Genomic DNA, 19,068 nt, shown 5'->3' with positions numbered 1-19,068 from the left:
AGGTTTCCCCAACTTCGGCAAAAGGAGGAGGAAAAGGAAACAGTGGAGCTGGCGGAGCAGACTCCCTCCCTTGACCCGAGCCAACTTCATTTGCAAGAAAATAGGAATCTGCCTTGTACAACTAAGTCAGCCCATTGGTACTGTATTGTCAAAAAGCCCTGGCAGATATCGCTCTCCGGGTTTTCAGGCTGGGAGTCTCTATAAAATACACAGTTAAATAATTAACTATCCTTTAGCCGGTTTGCTTTGCTTATGTCCTGGTTCTGATTCCTGCCTTTAAACTCGGATTGCTGATTCTGGTTCCTGCCTTTAAAACAGGACCGCCTTGTTTTCTTTTTCATTCCTTTGGGTTTGATTAAAATTCAAATTAATACTATCCAGTGCAGACAATACTGAACTACAGTGATATTGCTTGCAGCTAATTACAATTGGTTGAAGATTGTGTAGGCATTTTGGTTTTCCTTTGAACTTACCAGTGCAGACAATACTGAACTGCTGTAACATTGCTTGTAGCTTGCACATAAAATCTGAGCTAGTTGGTGTTGATTTTACTGAACCAGGTTAATTAAGGGTATTGAACTATGTCTGCTCAAGAGAACCAGCAAAATTCCACTGCACTGTACCTGGGGTGGCACAAGGGAACCAGGGGGGTCCCAGGCCTTTGTAGTGCCTAGTAACCCTCAGGCTTTTGTAGTGCCTAGTAACCCACAGGCTTTGGTGCAGTTTTTCATGGCTTTTCAGACATTTTATAGCCAATACAGGCCCGCAGACCAGGTGGCAGTGGCTCCTCCGGCGCTCACCCAAGATTGCATCCCAGATACGCCACTTAATGATGTGGAACGCCCCGGCACCTCCACGAGCACCGCGGCAGTGCTGAGAGCAGCCAGTGATTCAACAGCCCAGCCCAAAAAGAATACGCAAACTCAGTCTGTCACCTCAGGCAAGGCAAAAGGGGGCCAGAGGGGTGGCAGAAAGGGCAAGGCTAGTACTCAAGGTTCTAGGGCTACTAACCCACAAAAGGACCCAGGTGTCCCTAGTCTTTTTCAGAACCACCACCGCAAGCGGCACCTGCCGAGGGCGCCTCAGGCTCCTCTTCGGACGAGGAAGCGCAAGGACTGCAAGTCGCACAGGCGCTCAGCGTGCCGGCACACGCCACGCCGGATGGCCATTCAGGGAAGAGAAAAGAAAAGAGGAAGCACACATCGAAGAAGAGCAAGAAAAGTAGGCGGTTTGAATCAGAGGATGAATCAGGTACCTCTTCTTCATCCGACTCAGATAGCGATGCTCCTGTGGAGAAGTACTGGGGCCACGGGGAGGACTGTGTGGGTCTTCCTTTATGGGTGCATGAAAGGAGGGCCAATTCCTACCGCAAGTCCTTTAACGGTTCCCTTGAATGGAAGGACGACACACTAGTTCCGGATGTTTAAACTTCCACTAGTGCGAGACTGGCTTCACTATTACCAAATAAGAGAGGCCTACAATTTAGACAAAAAAATTGGCTTCCAGGTGGAAAAATCAAAGTTGGAAACAGAACTGTTAGATCCTAAAACAAAGATACTTTCAAGAATGTATAACTTGCTGTTAAAATGGAACACTCAGGACGAGACGGTTAAATCTGCTATGATTAAATGGGCACAGGACGTTGGACATAACATCATGTTTGCTGACTGGGAACAGTTGTGGACCACAGGTATAAAATTTACGGCATGTAATGCCCTAAGAGAGAATATTATGAAAATGATTTATAGGTGGTACATGACACCAGTCAAGCTTGTAAAAATCTATCACTTGCCCGATAATAAATGTTGGAAATGTAAAGAAACTGAAGGTACATTCTTTCACCTTTGGTGGACGTACCCAAAGATTAAGGCTTTCTGGGAAATGATCTATAATGAAATGAAAAAGGTATTTAAATATACTTTCCTGAAGAAACCAGAGGCCTTTCTTCTGGGCATTGTCGGCCAATTGGTGCCAAAGAAGGATAGAACTTTTTTTATGTATGCTACAACAGCAGCAAGAATACTTATTGCAAAGTATTGGAAGACACAAGATTTACCCACTCTGGAAGAATGGCAGATGAAGATGATGGACTATATGGAATCGGCAGAAATGACTGGCAGAATCTGAGACCAGGGAGAAGAAACGGTGGAAGAAGACTGGAAGAAATTTAAAGACTATCTGCAGAAATACTGTAAAATTAATGAATGTTAAAATGATGTTGGACTGAAAATAAGTGGTTTTGGTATTAAGGCTAATAAGAATATGTAAATATAGATAGTTATATGGATAAAAATATATAGTTATAATAGGTTAAGAATACAGAGTAAAGATAAATGAAAGAGGGTAAGGATTTGCTGAAATGACTTTGTAAACGGGAATACAAAAAGGGGAGGTGTGAGGAGGTCAAGGAAATAAGCAAATGAACTTAAAGATATTGAAAAATTGATTATTTCTTTTTTAAGATTTTTTTCTTTCCTTTTTCTATTTTTTCAATGACCTTTTTTTTGTATTTTGTATCATACTGTTTTTCTTCTTTTTTCTTTCTTTGTCTCTTTTTTGGTAACTTCCTTGTTAGCTTTCGGTTTTTTCCTGTTTTTTTCTTCTTTGTATGTGTAATTGTTGGCTTAATTATTTTTAATTTTTAAAACCTATGTTTAGTGTAAAATCTCAATAAATATTTTTTTTAAAAAAAGAAAAGATCCTTAATGGTGACTTTATAGATATATTCAGATTGTTACCACCAGCTAAGTTGACAGGTAAAGGGGGAAAGCGGCGCAGCTATGGGAAACGCAGGTACAGAACACCCAGAGCCGAACGTACTTTTGAAAATTGGCTGGATGGGTTCCAGGTGTTCATGGGTGTGGTCAGCGTGGCTTATCCAAAACGTGTGATGCATTTAATTGCTTATCTGGCCCATGTTAGGAGGGCGTGAGAATTAGTGGGGGATACTGCTGCTCTAAATTATGACAAAGATTTCTGCAGAAATGCTTCGCTGTTATCTTCCACACGCTGGGATCTGAGGGACCTGAACTATTGGTCAGAGCATGTGGGTCCCTATGTAGACAAGAAGCCCCAGGAGTCATCAAAATCCTGGAAGACCAGTGCGAAACAGAGGCGCCTGTGCTGGGAATTCAACAAAGGGGTTTGTGTGTGGCCTATCTGTAAGTATAGCCACGAGTGCGAGAAATTCCTTGGTAACCACCCAGCCACCACCTGCATTAAAGGGAGGCAGCCCTTTCGGGGCGGGAGAGGCTCCTACAACCAGGGACCCAGAGGTGGCCATGGAGGTCCATTTGGACCTCAAGAAAACCAACAGTAATTTCGATCTAGGCCTGGCCTTTCCCCCTATCAAGTTGACCCCATTAAAAACCCTTTTAGAGCTTTATCCCAACAGAACAGCCGCATTGTATTTATGGAAAGGTTTTAGTACCAGTTTTAGGATCCTAGTACCTCCCCCCCCCCCCAATTCAGGTGACCCACCAAACCAAAAATTAGTGAGGGAGATGCCTGAGGTTGCCCGAAAGAAAATTAGTAAGGAAATTAAAGCAGGAAGGGTAGCTGGCCCCTTTTTAGTTCCTCCAATAGAAGGGCTTCACATATCCCCTTTAGGCATTGTCCCCAAGAAAGCGCCCGGTGAGTTTTGCATGATTCACAACCTTTCTTACCCAAAAGGAGGGTCCGTCAATGATGCAATACCACAGGAACTTTGCTCTGTGAGATATGCCACTTTTGACCAGGCAGTCAAACTGATTCGCAAATTTGGAAAGGGTGCGCTGCTGGCAAAATGTGACATTGAGTCTGCCTTTAGACTCCTGCCAGTACATCCGGAAGATTTCCGGTGGCTTGGTTTCAAATTTGAAGGGGCTTATTTCATGGACAAAGCAATGCCCATGGGCTGCTCAGTGGCCTGTGCAACCTTTGAGGCATTCAGCACCTTCCTGGACTGGGCGCTTCGCTTTATAACTGGCTCCGAGGGTGTGTTGCACTACCTGGACGACCTTATGCTCGTGGCTGGTAGCAAACTGAAGTGCTCAGAACTTCTCAAAGCCTTCACATCTTTAGCGGGGGAGTTCCTCTAGCCGCCGATAAAACGGAGGGCCCAGCTACGACTATGGTTTACTTGGGTATCGAGCTGGACACTGTCGCCCAGACCTCAAAACTTCCCAGAGAGAAATTGATCACGCTCAATGACCTTATCCGGCAACTTCTCCCCCTAAGGAAAGTTACCCTCAGGCAGATCCAGTCACTGCTAGGCCATTTAAATTTTGCCTGCCGTGTGGTTTCCCCTGGCCGCCCATTCTGCGGCCGCCTCGCGAGGCTGTCAGCAGGTCTGCGATCCCCTCATCACAGGGTTCGCCTATCAAAAGAGGTAAAATCTGATCTGGAAGTCTGGTTGAAGTTCTTGGAGAACTGCAATGGAATTTACTTGTGGCAGGATAACTTGTCACTGCAAGTGGACTTTCAGGTGCACTCTGACGCTTCAGGCTCTCTCGGGTTTGACGTTTACTTTAGGGGGCAATGGTGTGTCCAGCGCTGGCTGGCAGCCTAGTGGGGGGCCCCATAACCAGAGATTTAACCTTCCTCGAATTCTTTCCGATTGTAGTGGCAGTGCACTTGTGGTCTAAGGATTTTAGTAATTATAGGGTATGTTTTCACACTGACAACCAGGCAGTAGTAGCAGTCCTTTCCAGGCAAGCCACCCAGTCCCCAAGGGTGGGTGCCCTTCTGCGTTCCTTTGTTCTCCGGTGCTTAGAACGCAATATCCACTTCTCCGCCAAATTTGTTCCTGGTGTTAGCAATGACATTGTGGATGCCCTATCTCGTTTTCAGATGGATCGCTTCCGCTTGTTAGCACCGGATGCACAACCGCTTCCTCAGCTGTTCCCAGAGCACCTGTGGAGTCTTGGGAACCAGAAGTGATTCAGGGAGTATTAGCCTCGGTGGCTCCTTCCACGCTAAGATCTTATAAGAAAGCTTGGGCGGATTTCTTAAAATTCCGCAGTAAAACCTATGCCGCTAGAAGCAATTCCCCTCCCGTCAAGTCAGAGGTTTTATCCTACTTAGTACACTTGAGACGCTTGGGCCGCGCCCCTAAAACCCTCAACTTACAGGCGGCAGCAATATCATTATTTTGCAAGGCAGTGTTTTCCTCTGACCCGTGTGCCGATTTTGTCGTGCGGAGGGCCTTGGAGGGCTGACGCAGGCTGCAGCCCCCCAGCTGCGATACGAGAAGGCCAATATCATTCGACATGCTTTATCAAATTCATAAAAAGTTGAGAACTGTCTGCTGGTCTAAGTACGAGGCCCGCTTATTCTCAGCGGCATACTCTATTGCCTTTTTCGGCGCATTGCGCGTTGGTGAGATGGTATATGAAGAGGGTCAGCGAGGTTCCTCCCGGGGTTTGCTATTAAGTGATGTCACACTATCACGGGAGGATCTAGTCTTGCGGATACGCAGCTCCAAAATGGATCAGTACGGGAGGGGGGCTTTGGTTCAGCTCTTGGCAACCAGAAAATCAGGCATTTCTTATTTCTGAGGACTAATGCAGCAGGGCCACTATTGATCCATGCAGACGGCCTACCCCTGACTCGGCACCAGTTCACGCGTGTCATGCGCTTAACAGTAGCAGCATGCGGCTTACCCCCCGCGGAGTTTGTGGCGCACTCCTTTAGGATAAGAGCGGCCACCACAGCAATGCACCTGGACCTCACTGCCGAGAGGATTAAGGACCTGGGCCGTTGGAAATCGGATGTTTACAAGCGCTATGTTAGAAAAAACTTATGGACAAGGACTTCCGGGTTAGCGCCATCGGCAATGGCGGAGTTCCTCTGATCGAGAGGAACCCGCTCCGCGAGAATTGGGTCCTGCCGCCGCGGCGAAGGCGGGGACCCCTTAAAAATCCCAGGCAGAGGAAGCCTGGGAACTTGGGATTCGGCGGGCACCAAGAGCGCCTCCCCTACTCGCGGGGAAACTCATTTTGGGGCTCCGGAGCGAAGTGGGGTGAGTGGCGCGGTGCTTCGAACTGATTGCTACTTTCACGGAGTGAAGCCGCACAGCCATTGCCGGAGAGCGCTGACTTTTTCCTGTGGACAATTGCATCTAAAAGTAACTACCCGTGAGTAAAGCAAAGATTTGGAGTTTTTAAAAGTTGAATTTGGCTACGAACGGTGGAAGGTTCAAAACAGGAAGTCCGCCTTCCTCCTTTGTAAATATTCGGAAGCAAAATAGGCTGAAGCTAAAGCCTTGAAAGGACTGTTTTAAACACATAAATTTCTAACACTAAGAGCAGTAATTCCCCCCCCTTGGAAGCAGGAGAAGAGGGGGGGGGGAAGCTTTGGACAATATTTGCCTGCAAAAAGAGAGGGACAGAGGCTAAATTTCCATCACTCAGAACCTGGGATTAGGCTGCTATTAAGATCGCTGCATTTTGGAGTGCTGCATAGACTGTGAACAGATCATTCACTGACAGCTAGTGAAACAAGAGTGATATATTGTTTCCATTATTCTTTCTGACTCAAAAGGGACTAAAGGAGTAAAAGAAACTGAGTAACAGTAACTGAGACCTGATACTAATTACATTGGTGCAACTGGTTTTTTTTAAGAAAAGTGACATTTTGGACTAATACAATATACCGTACTTTTCGCACCATAACACTCAGTTTCCCCCCCCCCCTAAAAGGTAAAGGGGAATGTGTCTGCGTGTTATGGAGCGAATGCAGGCAGGAGGAGCCACTCTTGCTGGCTGTTCAGCAGCCTCTCTTCCTCCGCTTGGCTTGCTGAGAAGCCGGCAACAGCTGAGCAACAGCTGAGTGTCGGGAGACAGCATCTCTTCCTCCTGTCTGCCTGCTCTATGGCTTTTTGGCGAGGTGGGAGAAGGGAGGCAGCTCGGAAGCCGGCAAGAGCTGCACGTGTAAAAGCCAAGGTGGGGAAAGGGAGACAGCCTCTCTTCCTCCTGTCTGCCTGCTCTATGGCTTTTTGGCGAGGTGGGAGAAGGGAGGCAGCTCGGAAGCCGGCAAGAGCTGCACGTGTAAAAGCCAAGGTGGGGAAAGGGAGACAGCCTCTCTTTCTCAGTGTCTGCCTGCTCGATGGCTCTCCCTTACACAAATGTAAGCAGCTCTTATTCTGCTTTCTTTACAATGAGCTGGAAGGAGGGACAAAGAGGGCATCCCCTTCCCTCCCCCCCCAGCACCTCACAGGTAAATTCAAACAAAGCAGCTTACAAGGCTCATGTCCCTGAGTCTCCTCCTCCTCTTTTTGCTCCTGTTCGAGGCAAGGCAGCTGCACAAATGTGAGTTCCCCCTCTCTCTTCCTTCCCTCCCTCCCTCTTCAAAAAATATTGGGGGGACAGCCAGGTAAGCCCCACTCACATACCACAATGGGGGGTGGGGGATGACTCCCTCAAATATTTAATGGGGGGGTGAAGGCACCTAGGCCTATAGGAATTGGCTGCTTTGCCTAGGACAAGTGTGAGCTCCCCCCTCCTCTTCCTTCATCACTGTATTGGAGATACCATACATTACTGACAGTTCCTTCATTCACGTGGTTACAGAAGAAGAAGAAGAAGAAGAGTTTGGATTTGATATCCCGCCTTTCACTCCCCTTCAGGAGTCTCAAAGCGGCTAACATTCTCCTTTCCCTTCCTCCCCCACAACAAACACTCTGTGAGGTGAGTGGGGCTGAGAGACTTCACAGAAGTGTGACTGGCCCAAGGTCACCCAGCAGCTGCATGTGGAGGAGCGGAGACGCGAACCCGGTTTCCCAGATTACGTGACTACCGCTCTTAACCACTACACCATACTGGCTCTCCGGTGCTTAGAACGCAATATCCACTTCTCCGCCAAATTTGTTCCTGGTGTTAGCAATGACATCCACATGGATCCTCAGGATTTTTGCACTGGGTCACCCCAAATTCACCATCAGATCACATAGCATGTCCATGGCTACAGCTTGTACCAAATAAATCACGCACCCACTGTTGCCTGGGGCCGCAGTGGTGCAAAAACGTGGTTACAAAGCACGGATCCACATAGATCCTCAGGATTTTTGCATTGGGCTACCCCAAACTCACCGTCAGATCACATGTCTGTGGCCACAGCATGAACCACAAAAATCATACATCCACTGTTTCGTTTAGAATTTTTTTTTTCTTGTTTTCCTCCTCTAAAAACTATGTGCGTGTTATGGTTGGGAGCGTGTTATAGAGCGAAAAATACGGTAACTAGTAGCTATTTCCCTCTAGAGGAGGGCTTGGAAATTGTTACAAGGACTGGAATTTTCCAATTTTAAAGATAAGACTCTGGGACTGTGGGAGTGACCTTGAAGGGTGTAAGTGTGATGGCAGATGGAAAAGAAAAAACAGACCCGCTAATTCAAGACAAAACAACAAGGTCTGGGAGATCTTGGCAGCAGAGAAGAGCCTCTACATCTGGCCCCCCTGCTCCATCTGTGGCTGTATCAACGCAATCTAAACCAAAAGGAATGATTTCAGAAGAGGTTTTGGTACTTGCTTTGAATAGGATAAATGAATCATTAGAACAAATGAATAGAAAATTAGATCAAAATACACAAAGCATAAATCAAAATACACAAAGTATAAACAGTTTGGGACAAAAAGTTAATTCAAACACAGAAGCTATTGAGAAATTAATTCAGGAGTCTAACTCAACTCGACAGATTGCAGAGGAGGTCAAGGAGAAGGTTGTAGCTGTGGAGGCGAAGGTAACTCAGCTGGAAACAGAGAGAGTTTCAGAACTAGAGAAGCAAATGGAGGACCATAAGTTGGCGCTTTCTATGATTGAACTCAAGGGAAAACAGATAAATTTGAGACTCAGAGCTGTACCTGAACTGGAAAAGGGCTCTCTGTCAGAGTTTCTCACGCAGGAATTTGTAGATTGTTGGAACGTGGATTTGAGAAAAGAGGAGTTCAAAATCGTGAGGGCCTTTAGACTTGGAAGAGGAGGGAAGAAGAAGAACAGAATAAGAGACTGTTTGATTACCCTCCGATGTAAAGAAGAGAGAGATAAAATTTTGGGCTGGCACTACGAGAAGACTTTGGTAATACACCAGTCAAGAGTGGAAATATTTAAAGATATTCCAAAACATCTTCTGGACCTCAGGTCTGCCTTTGGAGACTTGGTTGGTCTGCTGAGAAGGAACAAAATCATTTTCAGGTGGGAATTCCCTCAAGGCCTATCCTTCAGCTTTAAAGGAAGGAAAATAAAAATAAAATCAGTAGATGACAAAATAAAGTTTCTGTCTAAATACGAAGAAGATTTGCAGAAGGGAATTGGAAAGGAGCCAGCAGCACTGGACAGAAGATCACTAGATAGAGGATCAGAGCTAAGAGCATTGGAGATAAGGTCACCAATGTTGGATATATCGACATTATCTTTTGGATTGGACCCCCCAGCGAAAATCCCAACAACACCACCAACAGAAGAGGAGCAAGCATTGGGTGCAGTTGGGGGGACACCAAAGTAATCATACGATGGCACTGCAGGTCTTGAGTTGGAATGTTAATGGACTGAACTCCCCTGAAAGGAGGTGGAGAGTATTTCATTTATTGAAAAAAAAATTTGGACTTGATTTGTTTACAAGAAACATATGTGATTAGGCTACACAGGAAGTTATTGATTAATAAAAGATTAGGCCAAGAATTTATTTCATCGGATAAAGTTAAAAAAGAGGAGTGGTCATTTATGCAAAGGAGAGCCTATCACCCAAATTTATATTTAAAGATGATCAAGGAAGATTTGTTGCAATTGAAATTCAATCGCAAGGAGAAAAATTTTTGATAGTAGGTATCTATGCACCAAATGGAGGGACGCGGGTGGCGCTGTGGGCTAAAGCCTCAACGCCTAGGGCTTGCCGATCGAAAGGTCGGCGGTTCGAATCCCCGCGGCGGGGTGCGCTCCCGCTGCTCGGTCCCAGTGCCTGCCCACCTAGCAGTTCGAAAGCACCCCCGGGGGCAAGTAGATAAATAGGTACCGCTTACCAGCGGGAAGGTAAACGGCGTTCCGTGTGCTGCGCTGGCTCGCCAGAGCAGCGTTGTCACGCTGGCCACGTGACCCGGAAGTGTCTTCGGACAGCGCTGGCCCCCGGCCAATAGATGTGAGATGGGCACACAAACCCCAGAGTCTGTCAAGCCTGGCCCGTTCGGGCAGGGGTACCTTTACCTTTACCTATGCACCAAATGAAGGAAAATCGGAATTTTTCAAGAAGTTACATGAGACTCTGATGGACTATTTGGATTATAATATGATTTTGATGGGAGATGGACATGGACAAGAATTGACCAAATCTGGGTAACGAGAGGACTGGCTCCGAAAACTAGCAAAGTGGAAATTTGCCCCAAAATTTGCTCCGATCATAATGCCATGAAGATGGAAATGAAATTGATGCCAATTGGTTCTTTTAGATGGAGGATGAATGATACTGTTTAGGAGTGAAGAATTCACAAAGAAGGCCCAAAAAACTTTGAGAGACTATTTTGAGATAAATATGAACACTACTGTGGAAAAAAGAGTAATTTGGGATGCAAGTAAAGCGGTCACGAGAGGATTTTTGATACAACAGAATGCAATCAAGAAGAGAATTCAAAATGAGAAAAAAGACAAAATTTTGGAAAAAATAAAGGCAGGAGAGAAGAAATTGAGAGTGAAACCAAAGTCGCAGGAGATTTTGAAAGAGATAAAATTATATCAAGTACAATATATGAAAATGATGAATCATTGAAATAGAATGGAAGATTAAACAGATGAGACAAAAGACATTTGAATCGGCAAATAAGTGTGGGAAATTGTTGGCATGGCAAATGAAAAAAAGACAAAAACTCACGAATTTGGAAGTGGAAGGAAAGATTATACAGAACCCAGTGGAAATTAGAAAGTGCTTCCAGAGGTACTTTAAACAACTATATACACAGGAGAAACAGAAAGAAATGGACATTGACAAATTTTTGAAAAGGAATGGATTACAACAAATTTCCCAAGAAAATAAGCTAATGTTGAATTATAAAATAACGGAACAGGAAGTAGAAGGGGCTATTCAGAATATGCAATTGGGTAAATCCCCAGGGCTGGATGGACTGACTTCAAGATATTATAGATCTTTGAAAGAATGGTTAATACAACCTTTAAAGGAAGTCTGCAATGAAATATTGGAAGGGAAAAGGGCACCAGAGTCGTGGAAGGAAGCTTACATCACACTGATGTGAATGAGAGACTGAAAAGACACAGCTTAAGAGCTACCGCCCCATATCATTGCATAATGTGGACTATAAAATTTTCGCAGATATTTTGGCTAAAAGATTAAAAAAGGTGTTAGCAGAAGAAATTCATAAAGACCAAGCGGGCTTCCTCCCGGGCAGACACTTGTCTGATAACACGAGGAATATAATTAACATTTTAGAAAAATTACAAGTGAAGATTAACACTAAAGCAGTTTTGATATTTGTGGACGCGGAGAAAGCCTTTGACAACATTTCTTGGAGTTTTATGAAGAAAAATTTATTGGGGATGGGGGTCGGTCAAGGTTTTGGAAACGGTATAGGTGCAATTTATTCAGAACAGAAGGCTAAATTAATTGTAAATAATGTGGTGACGGAAGAATTTAAGATTGAGAAAGGAACATGACAAGGTTGCCCAATCTCTCCATTACTTTTTATATCGGTCCTAGAGGTTTTGTTAAATATGATTAGAAGGGACCAATTGGTAAAAGGTATACAAGTGGGAGCTAAACAGTACAAATTGAAAGCATTTGCAGATGATCTGGTATTGACTTTACAGGAGCCAGAATCTAGTACCAAAAGAGTATTAGAACTGATTCAAGAATTTGGTCAGGTTGCAGGTTTTAAGTTGAATAAGACGAAAACTAAGGTTTTAGAGAAGAATCTAACTGAGATTGAGAGAGATAAGTTTCAGAAGGAGACAGGATTGACACTGGTCAAGAAAGTGAAATATTTAGGGGTTAACATGACTGCTAAGAATGTGAATTTATTTAAGGATAACTATGAAAAATGTTGGACTGAAGTGAAAAAGGATTTAGAAACATGGTCAAGTTTGAAATTATCGCTGCTAGGCCGAATCGCTGTGATTAAAATGAATGTATTGCCAAGAATGCTGTTTTTGTTTCAAACATTGCAAATTTTGGACAAAATGGATTGTTTCAAGAAGTGGCAGAGAGATATCTCTAGATTTGTCTGGCGGGCAAGAAGCCTCGTATAAAATTTAAGATATTAACTGATGCTAAAGAAAGAGGTGGATTTGCCCTGCCAGACCTTATTTATTATGAATCAGCCGCTTTTTGTTGGCTGAGAGAATGGATGCTTCTTGAAAATACCAACGTGTTGGATTTGGAAGGTTTTAATAATGTATTTGGCTGGCATGCATATCTGTGGTATGACAAGGTTAAAGCACATAAAGGTTTAAAAACCATATTGTCAGGAAAGCACTGTTTAATGTCTGGATAAGATACAAAGATCTGTTACAAAATAAAACCCCGAGATGGCTGTCACCAATGGCTGTCACCAAAGTCTCAGAAAACACTCAATATGGAGGCCAAATGGCCGAAGTATTGGGAAATTCTGGAGCAAGAGGGAGATAGACTAAAACTGCAGAGTTTTGAAAAATTAAAAAATAGAGTGCGAGATTGGCTTCATTATTATCAAATAATGGAGGCATACAATATGGACAAAAAATTAGGCTTCCCGGACCGTCCGTGGGCCGGATTTAGAAGGCAATTGGGCTGGCTCTGGTTCCTGAGCCTTAGTTTGCCTACCCATGCACTGGATAAACGGGAAAGTTTTAAATTACTCCTGAAGGTTGCTGACAGACGCACCTCACTAGGGAGGGCATCATGGGCATAACCAGGGGGGGGCAGCTGTTCCCCCCTCAAAAAAATCTGTACAAATTAATACAAATATGAGGTTCTATCCCCCACTAACAAAAGTTTGCCTCCCCTAACAAAAGCCTGCTCCTCAAGAACAATCCTGCTACACCCATGGAGGGCATTCCATCAATGGGGAGCCACCACCAAGAAGACCCTGTCAGTTCACAGCTAAGTGGGCAACTGCCCACGTTTAAGCCATGGTGCTGAAGGAGCTGAGTGTTTGACACAAATTAAGCGCCACTATGAAGTGTGCATTCAGATTTGATACAGAATTTAGGGAGTGTGGGGAAGTGCATCACTTCTCCCCTGCCTTAGGAATTTCTCAAGAGTTCCCACCCACATTCGTACCTAAGTTTTTGAGTGGTGGAAAAAATATGAATTTTTGTTGGAATTCTGTTGGAATTCTGCCTGGGTCAGAGGAATGTGCCACAGCGTAGGCACCTGCAGATATTCCTGTCGACCTCCCCGCGTCTCCACTCTGCTGATAAGCAGGCGAGGTCTCGGCAATTCATCTCAGATGTGTGAGAGGAACACACCGTTCATCCTCTCTCCCCTTTGGTGTCCCCCAGGGGACGGGAAAGAAGCAGACAGAAAACTATTTACATCTTTTATTTCTGTCTCTCATATCAGTACAGAGAAACACGTCTGCACTCGACAACAGCAAGAAGAAACTCCACCCATGTACTTCCAGTACGGGTCATATGACACACACTCTGAGCTAACATCCGGTGCTCAGTACAGAATGGACTGCCCCTTTGTTTCCATGGCAACAGTCACAAACATCCTGTCTGGCTTTCCAGCCACAAGCAGCTGACTGAGCTGCTGGAGCCTTTGCTTGCTGCAGCATTGGTGCTTTATGGTAACACTTCTGACATGGCTGAGTGTTTTATCACGAGTGGCCAGAGGTTCTTGCTATGAACATAAAGTTTTTGCTTGTGTAATATCTTTCTTGAACAGCATTCATTTAACTTCTGTCAGGAAATGAATGATCTGGGTGCTAACAGCTGTATGGTCCCCCAATCATAGAATTGTAGAACTGTAGAGTTGGAAGGGATCCCAATGGTAATCTAGTCCAACCCCCTGCAATGCAGGAATCTTTTTGCCCAACCTGGGGCTCAAACCTGGAAGATTATACAATTCTTTATAATATAATCATATATTGGCAATTCCTCCCAAAAATACCCAAAGTTGCAAACATTAAAACATTAAAGCAATGCAATTTAAAATATTTTTTTAAAAAACACATATAAAATAATTAAATGTAAAAAATTTAAAAGCTGTCACTAAAGCCTAATTTCAAGATTACCATGGCCAGCATCTTTTATCCATCAAATGCCTTGGGTAACCAGGAGGCGCATCTCACCCAAGAGGGCAATTCTGCAACTGGGGAACCACCACTGAGAAGGCCCTGTCATGGGTCAGCACCAGCCAGGTGGCAGGTGGGTATAGCTCTGCCAACAAGGCCTCCCTTACCAATGAAGCACCCCAGCCTTTTTTAGTGGGTTTGCTTGTCTCAAACTTTCTCACTAACTTGTTTTGTTTCCAGTCAAGCAGCAGCACCAATAGGCTCCATGCCCCCCGCTTTCTTTTAGAAAAGTATTCCTGGGCTTACTCTGCCAGTTTAGCACCTGGCCTGTGCTCTTCCTTTTACACTGCATTTTCTGCTTTGAGCAAATGTTTAAAAAACCTCATAGACAGAGGTCCTCTGCTTTGTGCTGAAGTCTGTTAGAACAGGAGCTTTGGAGAATGTTGGAAATGTCCCATTCAATTTCTTCATCTTCTAGCTGTGTCAAGACTTCTTAGCTGGGAAGGCTTCCGAAGAACAAGTAGGAGCCGATTTTGAGATTTGATCCATCTTGAGACAGTGTGTGCCATGTCCATTTCCTCAATAGTTAAATTGTGTTTCCCAGTCTGATTTCTGTGGCACGCTTTATATTAAAATCAGAGGCATGTGCCTCATATCTCCCCACCACCACCAAAAAAAACCCCCAACCACCATCACCATCACCACCAACAACAAAAAACCCAAACCACCATCACCATCACCACCAACAACAAAAAACCCAAACCAGTTTATTTTCTACAATAAGAAATGATGTTTCTCAGTGGAGGCCATGCACTGTGTTTCTGCACGTGTTCTTGCCATGCCTACTGATTGGAGGAAGGTGGGTCAGAAGAAAGATACCATGCAGAGATGCAGCAGGGACAGCCTCTTCCATGGCTGGGCCATTGTTGGGCTCGCAGGGGCCATTTAACTTCATTTCTCACAGCACACTAACATTTTTTGTTTAAAACATAGCTGTATATTACCTTCTCTCAGGCTAGCAGGAAAAGACAGTGGTCTCACCTTGCCATTTCTGGGGGGAAAACAACAAATCCTCTGATTTAGTCTCCCCTCTGAGCTTTTTCTCCCCTCCTTGCAGGGATCCTGACCGTGTTGATCAGACTTGGTGAGCATTTGGAACAGCCTCTGTTGTCTGCTTGCATTTCTCCAATAACCTCTTCAAACTAACCTTTGACTCCCTCCCCTGCACTCCTCTTGCCCATAGAAAATTCTACAGATAGTCTCTCTTTTACACAATGTCCAGGAGTTTCTCTTGAAAGGAAATATTTAGTCTTCTTTTGGCAGCTAGGTTGGGCTGTGAACCATCACCCTTTCGGAATCTTCACTGTGAGGGCTGAAAGACAGTGTTGCTGTAGTTCCCTTGAGCTGCAGCTGGCTCACTTCTGGCTTATGTAGGAGTTGACTGGCTTGCCAGTCTTCAAGGCTCGATTCTAGTTAACTTCTTTTTGGGAAGCAACAGCCAGGAGCAGACGGAGACATAGCTGAAGTGTTCCATTGCACTGAAGATAGGCACAAAAGAAATTTGTGGCTCTGTTACAGGGTCTTTTCACCCTCCAGATCACCATTTCTGGGCTGGCATCATAGCAGACATCACCATCCTGTGGTGCTCTGACCCACTGCAGCTTGCAGGGGGGGAAGAACCTAACCCTCTTCCACCCAAGCTGCTCTTTGGCAACTAGTCCAAAGACTCCCCCCCCCCCTTAACCTTTTTCTGCAAGCACCAACTTAAGACATGTACTGTTGTGGAAACTGCATTTCTGAGTTGCAAATTTACTGTAATTTCTTCTCTTCCTGTTTCTGACTGAAGGAATTGTGGGAATGTCTTTTGCTCCAGCTGCTGTAACCAGAAGGTGCCGGTCCCCAGCCAGCAGCTCTTCGAACCCAGCCGGGTCTGCAAATCCTGCTACAGCAGCTTGCATCCCAGTAGCCCCAGCCTTGACCTCGAACTGGACAAACCTATTGCTGCCACCTCAAACTGAGGCTCCAGTGTGGAAGGAAAGCTGGGAAGAGACAGCACCACCTCTCCCTGCTAAGCAGATACGCACATTTCTCTGCTGACTGAAGCTGGTAGGACTGGAGAGAAGCCTTGCACTCTGGAGTCGGGAGAAGAGATGCTCAGAGGGACAGGATGCCGGGCCTGTACTAGTGGAGCAGAAACCCCTCCTTTCCAGCTGTTCCTCCCAGTGTCATTTTCATCCACCTCATGTAAATTTTGTGTGGATTTTGCTGGAAGACGACGAAAAGAGGGTCTGGAATCTTCCCCGCTGGCATTTCTGTTGCCCTGCTGTCGGAACTGTGCTGCAGACGGATAATTCTACCTTGCTGTGAGAGGAAGGGAAATCGGTCCAGAGACCTTGTGACTACCTTGTAGCGTCAGTGCTTATGCTTTCTTTTCCCCCCAGTCACTCCTGTTACTTCCCAACAGCAACCTGCTGTTTGGGAAGTTGTTGCTGCTAGAAGAAATGGGAACTGCTTTCTCAAAAAAACCCCTCTCTCCCTCTCTGTTCTTAGAGTGGGTTTAGTTATCCTTGCTGCAAGAAAGGGCAGGCGTGGCGGAAGGGGCGGCAGAATGGGTTGCAGATCTCCACGTTGGGCAGTCCTTTGCCGATGTTGGCAGACTTGTGGCTCAAGGTAGGCAAAGCCTGGACCACTTTGGCTAAAGAAAGTGTACGCTTGTTTGAGGGAAGTGAGAGGGAAGGGGGATTGGACAGACCATTCCTGTTTAGGGTTGTATTTTTAAACTGGCACCTCATTGTAAGACTCTTGTACATGCAATTTGTTTTGAAGGAACTGGTGTTTGGGCTTATTACTAGCTGTTAAAATGCTATCCTTGCCCCCACTTTTTTCTTCTTAAAAAAAGATAGTTTACACAGAAGGCAGAGCTGCTTCGCTGCACTGGGAAGGCTGCATGCAAAGTCAAATAATACTGTTGGCCAGGCTCCCCCTCTCACAAGGAGAACCCCAAAGCAAATGGGGGGTGGCTTTGATTTATTGGGTTTTTTCTGCACAGGAGAGTCAGTGAAAACTGGTTTGCCAAGGCCCCCAAACTAGGGCATTTTAACAACTGCTCCCCCCAAATATGTATGTAAAGATACAACTCATCTAAAACGAAAATGTGCCCCTTACATTAAAATCACTTTTCTACTGCTGTGCTATGAATAGTCTTGAGTCCTCCTATATTTATTTTAATATCGTCTTCCCAACCCAACCCTGCCAACAAAAAACACTTATAGGTTTTGGTTGGTGGGTGTGAAAATACATTTTTTTCTGCAATTCATTTGCTAGGGGGAGCTGAAGCAGCTTCTGCCTAAATATTCCACCAAGTAGTGACGTGCCTCTATATTCCTCTGCCCCAGCCTGTAGAATTTGACTACTGAACATGTTTCCCTTACCACACGGCTGCCACCACTTGAAACTGCCTCAGCTTGGGATGTCTTCCTCATGGCACAAGTTCGTAGGCAGCACTGATCTCCCTGTGGCTCTTACGCATTGTGGGCAACTGTACCCAAGCCAGCAACTGTGGGGAATGTGTGGCACTGCCAGTAAAGCCCTCCAACCATACCAAGGGGGGCTGTGTATTAATAGCAGCATGGAGGAAGAAGAGAGACTCCAGCAGCAGTGGTGTAATAAGCAAACCAATCTTCCGAAAAGAGATTGCAAAGTTAGAAGTAACCTATTGCCAAGATAGGGCAATGCCTTCTAAAGTGAAGTTTTCGAGTGTATTGGAATACCCAATAGAAGAAAGCCGTCACTTTTCTTTTTTTCCATGTTCTCTGTGAAAAGGTGTGTGTGTTGATTACAACACAGTCATACAAGGGAAGCATTTGGGAATGAAAATCAAGTCTTTCCAAGAGGCATAGGAAGAGACTTTGCACCTTTAAAGGCAGCTTGGGGATGTACGAAGCTTCTTCCAGCTGGGAGAACGGGCAATACAAAGTCTGGCTCTAATTTGGCTTTTGGATTTTTAATATAAAATTATATGTTATGGGAGTATGCAGCAAAGATGCATAGCACTCTTTTTTTAAGAGGTGGGAGTTGCAATGGAGTAAATGGAGTTTATCAGTACTTATCCATTAAAGTGGGTGAATAGAGAGATGATTTTTGAAGGAAAAGCATAATTGTGTTGCGCACTGTGGCAGTGTGGTTTTAATGGTACAAATAGATGGTGAAAACAAGGTCTAATATTCTGCAGTTCACCATATAAATTTCCCAGTTTACCATATAAATCTGCTACCAATTTCTTTCTCCTTACTCCCTTTAAGCAGCCCGGCTAAGTATTCCACAATAAAACTAGAGCTCCTCCTAGCACTTTTCTTTCATCTGATCTGTTTTGGCAAGAATCTCCATGTTTATAGCCTTCTCTGTCATCCCCTCTGAGAGCTCCATCACACTCTCTGGAAAGACGTGCCTGTGTAAACCATTTTGCAAGTGGGTGAGACTTGATATGAACATTTGTCTGTAGTTTTTGGTCTGCGTGCTGAGACTACTTGGAGCTGCCACTCCTTGGATTCCTTTGTGGTTCATTAGGAGCAGCTAACACCCATCTGGCTGGATAAATTGGCTTTCGATCTAATTAATTCCATGGATTTTCTTCTGAAACCACCTACAGCTTTTGGAGTTGCAGCCTAAGTGCTTGCAAATTGGAAAGGTTCCTATGGCTTAAATGGGGTCTCTTTGGTTTGCAGCAGTTATATGGGTAAAGACAGAGCCTTCAGAACTTATTGTTTGGGATGCATACACACACACACTGCTTTGTAACCTATATCATTTAGCCCTGTTACTATCTTTGTGTGTGTTTCTTGACAAGTGTACATAAAATGTAACTGGGAGCTAA

The 19,068-nt window shown here is 44.9% G+C and overlaps 1 protein-coding gene across 6 annotated transcripts in view; it reads left to right on the top strand.

Annotated features, from left to right (window-relative positions):
* HORMAD2 (HORMA domain containing 2) overlaps positions 1-19,068 on the top strand; it is a 236,046-nt gene that overhangs the window by 33,109 nt on the left and 183,869 nt on the right. The window contains exon 1 of one of the 6 annotated variants that reach the window (XM_082203296.1): positions 1-137. The exons of the other annotated variants lie outside the window; for them this stretch is intronic. The gene's annotated coding sequence lies outside the window, so the exon portion shown is untranslated. The remainder of the gene's footprint in view (positions 138-19,068) is intronic. 6 annotated transcript variants of the gene reach the window in all.

Source organism: Podarcis vaucheri, assembly GCF_965113315.1.
Source record: "Podarcis vaucheri genome assembly, chromosome: 16".
NCBI classification, from domain to species: domain Eukaryota; kingdom Metazoa; phylum Chordata; class Lepidosauria; order Squamata; family Lacertidae; genus Podarcis; species Podarcis vaucheri.
The sequence above is the reverse complement of the archived record's forward strand: the minus strand, read 5'-3'. Positions and strand labels throughout refer to the sequence as shown.